The following is a 7,524-nucleotide window of genomic DNA, read 5'->3' as shown; positions in this document are numbered from 1 at the left end:
AGAAACAGACTCATAGACATAGAATACAAACTTGTAGTTTGCTAAGGGGGTAGGGGTAGGAAGGGACAGACTGGGATTTCAAAATTTGTGGATACTGACAAGCATATGCAGAATAGATAAATAAGATTATACTGTACAGCACAGGGAAATACATACAAGATCTTGTGGTAGCTCACAGTGAAAAAAAAGTGACAATGAATATATGCATGTTCATGTATAACTGAAAGATTGTGCTTTACAATGGAATTTGACACAATATGGTAAAATGACTAAAACTCAATTTTAAAAAGAAGAAAAAAGGAAAGAAAGAAGAGAAAAAGAAAGAAAGAAAGAAAGAAAGAAAGAAAGAAAGAAAGAAAGAAAGAAAGAAAGAAAGAGAGAAAGAGAGAAAGAAAGGAAGGAAGGAAGGAAGGAAGGAAGGAAGGAAGGAAGGAAGGAAAGAAGGAAGGAGGGAAGAAGGAAGGAAGGAAGGAAGGGAAAAGCTTGCTAGACCCCTCCCCTGGACAAAGGACAGGAACCATATTACAGAAAGGTAACCAAGCTATTTGAGAAAAAAAAGGAAAAGGGAAACATACATGTTGAAAAGTAGGAAGAAAAAGAGTTGAAGACATTCTTCTAATTAGGTAACTAAATCAACTAAATCAAAGATAACTGGACCAAAGATATTCTCCTCATTTAAGAGCACAAAGCTGATAGCAAGAGACCTTAAAGAAGAATAGATACAAAAGTCAACACAGCAAATTAAAACCAAGTCTCAAGTATCTTCATATTCAAAGCACAGGCCCTTTTCAGTAATTTTCTGCACTGGTGGGCAAAAATATAACAAATGTAAACATTTGTTTCTGCTGGGTAAGGAGGCGGATTGATAGAAATCTTTCCCAATTTATTTTTGACTGCATACACACATGTACCCACTTGCACAAACTCACACTCACCAAAATACGCTCCCTCCCCAACTAAAAACAGAAAATAATAATAATAAAATGATTCCTTAAGCCACATCTACATTTTTGTATTTAAGCAAACAAAAATCCTAGGGGTAAATGTAAAATGTAACGTCAATTAAAAGAAAAATGATGAATAAACAGCATTATTAATATGCAAAATATTTCTATTATATAGTATTAGTGGATGATATTCTCTGCTTCTCTTTGACTTTAGAACCATATTATTAATTTGTTAAATCTACTCCATGTGAACTCCAAGATTGAGAAAAGACCTTATTGTCATTCTTTGATGTCACATCAAAAATTTCTAGGGCATCTAGACTGAGAGACTGAAGAAACAAATAGACAATAGCTGGACTTCACATACAAATAGAACTCCAAGTCACAGTCTGCAGCGACCAGCCCAGGAAGTCAACCTAATGTCTGCAAGTCAGATTTGTAAGAAGCCAGACTACTATCTCTGGCAAACAGTCCAGGAAGCTAAAAAGAAAAACCCGTGTAACAATTGGCCAAAATCTCTAGGACTTGATTAATATCTGATAGCTTTCCAAATTTTTGCCCTTGCTTCCAAATTAGGACCAAGAAGAGAAGTCAGATGTGCTCCCTTAACCAGCCACCTAGGACACCCCACTTCTGGTTAGTCTACCTGCAGCTTCTCCGCACCAGCACCGTCCGGCACAGCACACCCAAAGCCTTCCCTTTGCTCCACTGTAAAGCTCTCCCTCTCTGTAATAGAAAAGAACAAATCTGACTCCGTATTGTATCTGTGCCTTTGGCTTTAAACCTGTGCTCTATTCCCTGGGCTGGTTCTGCACCTTTTGTAAAAGAATGTTGCCTAAAGCCTGAAATACACAGGAGAGCCCATTCTCAAGGCTCTGACCTTTAAGGGTATTAACACTTTTGCATTCATAGAAAGATAACAAGTTGCAGAATAGAAAATAATCTTTGTTTTGTTAGAGGTTTACAGGGACACCATGACCTGACCCACGTGGACAGCTGCAAGAACAAAGGATTCCAACACCAAGAAGTTTACAACAACAAACCACACCCCTCCCCACTTTTTAGTATAAAAAGAGCCTGAATTATGACTTGGGGAACATGATTTTCTAGGACATTAGTTCCCCATCTTCTCGATCTGCATGGCTTTCTGAATAAAGTCATTATTCCTTACCCCAACACCATGTCTCCTGATTTATTGACCTGTCATGTGGCAAGCAGAACGAGTTTGGGCTCGATAACATCACTATTATACATACCAGCAAGGTAGAGTGTACTGGCCCCACTGTAGATCTGTGCCAGAAGCCTGTCCACTTTTTCTGGTTTTGTGTTGTTGGTGATCCTGAAGCAGGAAGCTCTTTAAAAGCTAGCAGGTGGCAAAAGCAAAACGGCTGCTTCGAAGAAGACAGAGCAAAGAAGCAGTTGGCAGTTGATCTTAAGAAAATGAGATTCCATATTCTCAACTTTTGTATGTTAAAAAGATTTGAGGATGGTTGAATCTGCAGGCACAGAACCTGCAGACCTGGAGGGTCAACTGTAACGGACTTGAGCATGTATGGATTTTGGTATCTGTTGGAGCCTGGAACCAATTCCCTGTGGTTACTGAGGGATGGCTGCACTTTGCCTTAAACTAGATCTACCTGAGAACTTGCCTGTAGTCAGGGCATCATGCTGGTTCTCGGCTGTTATGCAGGTCCTACCTTTCCGGCTCCCCTTCCGCATCCACTCTCTTCCTACTAAGTGAACCTACTACGGTGTATTGCTTGGGGGAGAGGAAGGCTCCAGGGTCCAAGGAAGGATACATTTCAAAACACAGTGTCGGCTACTGAGAAAGGGAATGACTCTAAAAATACATCCTTTGCAAGTCAGATGTTTCCAAAGTCTTTGCTTTCAATAAAATTGATACAAGCTATACAGAGGTTGACAGCCGGAATTACATTAAAAATCAACATTTGTTGATTGATAATAATTATTGCCAGGTATCTCAGAAACCTTTCAGATAACTAAATAATATCACTATGGTCAAATTCCTTCCATCCCCATGTTCTCGTTTGTACTACAAGGTGTCAAACAAAAACAAATCCAGACTAGGTAAGGAGAAACTTTTTTTCAGAAAGACCATTGTATTGGAGGAGGAAGATATTGCAAAAGAGAGAACACTGTGCCAGAGTAAGCAAGGTCAGGAGGAAACAGGGTGCGGGGGAATGGGATGGGCAGATAGTGCCCTGAGCAGGTGGCACCATTGGACAGTTTTTCCTGGCAGTCAGCCAGCCCTGGAAATGCCATAAAAGAGGTTGCTCCACATTCCAATGCTTGTTTAAGCTCAAGGGTTCTTCAGAGTTTAGGGGCCTGAGGGAAGGAGAGAAGCCCAGCTGAAGTTTGGTCAAGTTAGATCGTTACTGGACCCAATGGGTCCATTGCTTGGGGTGCATAGTCCATGAACAGGCCACGTCCTTTCCATCAAAGCAGAAACATTTATTACTTGTGACAAGTAAGGAGACAGGGAGGTGGCTCTTGAAGCACCATCTCCCCAAACAGAAAGATCAGGGGAGTTTTAAGCTAAGGGCACATGCATATTCATGGAAGGGTGAGTGTGACCTTCCACGTGGAGATGGAGTTCTAGATGCGCCTTTGCAATGTGACATCATGCTCAAACAGAGACTGCATATTCAAAAAATGATGCCAACCCCTGCCCTTGGGGTGGAGATGTTAGCATTAAAATAAGGCAGAGGTTATTACTCTAGGTTGACAAAATCCAGGCACCTAGTTGAGTGAAGTCACAAGGGTCACAAAGGTGAGCATCACCAGTCCTTAGCCTCCACTTAGCCTGGTGGCTGAGTGCACAAGGGGGTTTGAATCCTGCAAAACAGCTCCAGAATGTGCTTCAGGCTGATCTTTACCTTTGAAACAGGACTGACACTCTTTGTAACTGATTATTGTAGCCACTATGGTTAATGCTCTTGCCTGATAATAGTGGTTTGTGCCTACATTCTTTGTTCTTTTAAAATCGTGAATTACTGAGACCTATTTTTTTGTTTCCACAGGAAGACCTAGGAAGCCATAGTTTACCTTTCCCCCAGTCATCAGTAAAGAGAACACAGAAGGGTTCTGAAATTCACGCTCTGGTTCTTAACTTAACCTGTCCAGAGCATGTTGCAGTTTCTCTTATTGCCTGGTTTTCCACTCCTGCAAGATACGACAAACTCCGACTTAACCCTTTCCCTTCCTCATTACCGTCTTGGTAACAAGACTGGCGGCATTTTGTTCAGATTGGTCAGTGCAAACTGTTCAGCTAATCATTTATAAGACAAAGAATGGGAATTTGGAGGGTCTGCATCTGGCCTTGTCCTAGGTAACCAAGGGGAATCCATGAGTCTTATCTAAGACATAGAGGGAAAGATAGCTTTTGGCGTTAAGCCATTGCCTAATATACAAGAGTAGGGGGACTTGTAAACGCCCACTGTTTTCTGGGAGGACAGGACTTGGCTAAAGTTTAATACTGCCAAAGGCTCACACAGAATTGATGCTGAAGTTAACCCATTTTCTTTATAAGCCATAATCATCTATGTATACATGAACTAAAAAACCCAAAGTGCGCCCATCTCACTAAGATACCTATTTCCAATAAAATTTTACTTCTGTGTTGGAGTGATCGCCAACCCAGCTGTTGGTGAGTCTGTTTCCAGACTGACAAACTCACTAGACACAATTTGTTACCATTTATCATTGCTCATTCTATTGCAGACTCTTCTGCAGTATCCACAGATAAATTGTTGATACTCAGATTGTTTAATCTAAAGATCCAAGACACAAGATTTCTCAAGCAGCTTCTGGGGTTTTTTGTTTTTGTTTTAACAAAATGGCGCAATTCCCTCATGCTGTGATGCTGGACTTCTGTAATGACTTGAACTCCTCCCACTGGGACCTTGGATAGTTTGATCAGTGAAGACATCTCCCATGTCCCCAGCAGGCATTAGAGAAGCAAGACAATCAGCCTTTGTTTCAAAGACTGATCTTAGAGCTCTCCACTCTTCCTTTCTCTTCTCTCGGTCTGTGGTTTCTTTTCCAACACTGTGGGAAGCAGCAACCAGAGGATAGTATGGTGGCCCTTCCCCCCCTCAGCTTGCTTCTCCTCGTCAACACCACCAAATACTGTTTAATCAGTCTTAGCGAATAAGATCAATGTTTTTTAATTCCACTGATCAGACAAAATTTTAGACGGGAACTATAAAATATTAGCTGTATCAAAAACACAATGGGTCAGCAACTTTTCAGATACCAAAAGTCTCTCTTTTCTTTTTATTACCCTTTGATCAATATCCTCCCCCTCCCCCCAGCCCCTGGCAACCACCATTTCACTCTCTGCTTCCATGAGTTTGAGTATTTTATTTTAGTTTATTTTTAAAATTTTATTTTAGGGGGGAGTAATTAGGTTTGTTTATTTATGTATGTATGTATTTATTTATTCCTTTATTCATTTATTTAGTATATTCTTTTTTTATTTTTCAGTTTTATTAGGTAGAATTGTTACAGTTTGCACATACGCATTATACTGCATGTAAATACATGTACATAATATACTGCACATATTTTTTTAAATTTACATATATGTACTGTTCATTGTTTCTAAGAACCTTTAGTGCTTTAACTTTTTAAACTTGCATAGTTACCAAAGGAATATAGCCAACCACAAAATAAGAATTAATTCAAAAAGATACATATACCCCACTATTAGCAGCAACATTATTTATAGTTGCCGAGATACGGAAGCATCCTAAGTGCACAGCAATAGATGAATGGATGAAGAAGATGCTGCATAGATACGTAATGGAGTACAACTCACCCATAAGAAAGAAGGACATTTTGCCATTTGCAGCCTTTCATTCACTTTTTTTCAATTTAGTTATTTTTAATGGAGGTGCTGAGGATTGAACTCAGGACCTTGTACATACCAGGCACACACTCTACCACTGAGCTATACCCTCCCCCTTCAAGTTTGACTATTTTAGATTCCTCCTTTGTGTTATCACCAATGGCAGGATTTCCTTCTTTTTAAGGCTGAATAATAGTCTACTGTACATAGTGTACAGTATACACCACATTTTGTCTATCATTCTCCATCAACATTTAGCTTGCTTTCATGTCTTTTGTGAATAATGTTGCAATGAACACGGGAGCGCTGTTAGTTCTCTGAGATCCTGATTTCAATTTCTTTGGATATATACCCAGGACTAGGATTGCTGGATCATATGATATTTCTATTTTATAGTTTTTTTCCCCTTTACTTCTCTGAATCTTTTATTTATTCATTTATTTAGTTCCAGTTGAAGTATACTCAGTTTACAATGTTGTGATGTTATTAGTTTTTAAAGGAACCTCCATACTATTTTCCATAAAGGCTAAACCAATTTACCTTCCCACCAACTGTGTCCAGTGTTTCAATTCCTCCACATCCTCTCTGGCATGTTACTTTTGTTACTTTTTGATAAAGCCATCCGAACAGGCATGAGATAATATGTCATTATGCTTTTGATTTCCATTTCCCTAATGGCTGGTGATATGAGCATCTTTTCATGTAACTGTTGGCTATTTGTATGTGTTCTTTAGAGAAATGTCTATTTAGTTACTTTGCCTATTTTTTAAAATTGGGTTATTTTTGCTATTGAGTTGTAGGAGTTTTTTGTATATGTGTTTGTTATACTAACCCTTTATCAGATACATGGTTGCAAATATTTTCTCGTACTCCATAAGTTGCCTTTTCATTTTGTTCATTGTTTCCTTTGCAGTGCAGAAGCATTTTAGTTGGACATAATCCAAATTTTATTTCCCTGTCTTTTTTTCTTGCTGCATAAGGGTTTTGCCATCTGGAGTTAAGGATCACATCAACTTCATGTCAACTGCCACTCCTGATACTAATCTGGACTGGTGGAAAGACTAACAAAGCATAATGTGTTTTCTAAAACCAGTTTACTTATCTTATCCTAAGAATACAGGGTAGGTAATTCTGCACGCAAGCAAACACCACTTTTAGCAAAAGGTCTTACAATATCCCAGACCCAGCTTCCAAGACCTCTCACTGCATGGGTCACGCTCAGTTACAAGGGATGCGGGTAAAGGAGGGTGGACCACTTTGGTTTGGGGAAGCTGTTCCACTGTCTGGAAACTCTTCTAGGTTACGAGCTGTTAGAACTGAGAATGTTATCTTGTACATCTTACATTGCCTCCTCATTAATCTCCAAAGGAATTTCTTAGGTAACGAGAGAAGTTCTTTTTCTCCCTTCTGATACATACAACGTGATGACCTTGGCATCTCTGACAGGCCTTCCGTCCTCTCTCTAAGCCTGTGCTGTGCCCTGTCTACTCTTGAGTCAAGTTTTGATTCTGGGATGTGGATTGCAATGAAAAAGGCCTTGAATTAAAAGGCAGTTGGAGACAATGTTGTAACAGCGGTGAAGGCTCAGCTCTTCAGTATTTGCAAACATTTTCTTCTCCACAAAAGACTGGAAATGGTGCCCACACTGAGCCCATGATTCTAGCTGGTCCTGTAAAGTTAATAAAAATAAGCTCCACAGAAGAAGGG

At 39.7% G+C, this 7,524-nt stretch overlaps 1 non-coding gene across 1 annotated transcript; it reads right to left on the bottom strand.

Moving 5' to 3' along the window:
• Positions 1 to 5,857: 5,857 nt before the first annotated feature.
• On the bottom strand, positions 5,858 to 5,929 carry TRNAT-GGU. The gene has a single exon. It is a non-coding gene; the product is annotated as a tRNA-Thr (tRNA).
• Between the last annotated feature and the right edge of the window lie 1,595 nt (positions 5,930 to 7,524).

Source organism: Camelus ferus, chromosome 34 (genome assembly GCF_009834535.1).
Source record: "Camelus ferus isolate YT-003-E chromosome 34, BCGSAC_Cfer_1.0, whole genome shotgun sequence".
Lineage (NCBI taxonomy): Eukaryota > Metazoa > Chordata > Mammalia > Artiodactyla > Camelidae > Camelus > Camelus ferus.
Note: the sequence above shows the minus strand (reverse complement) of the source record. Positions and strands in the feature narration are given on the sequence as shown.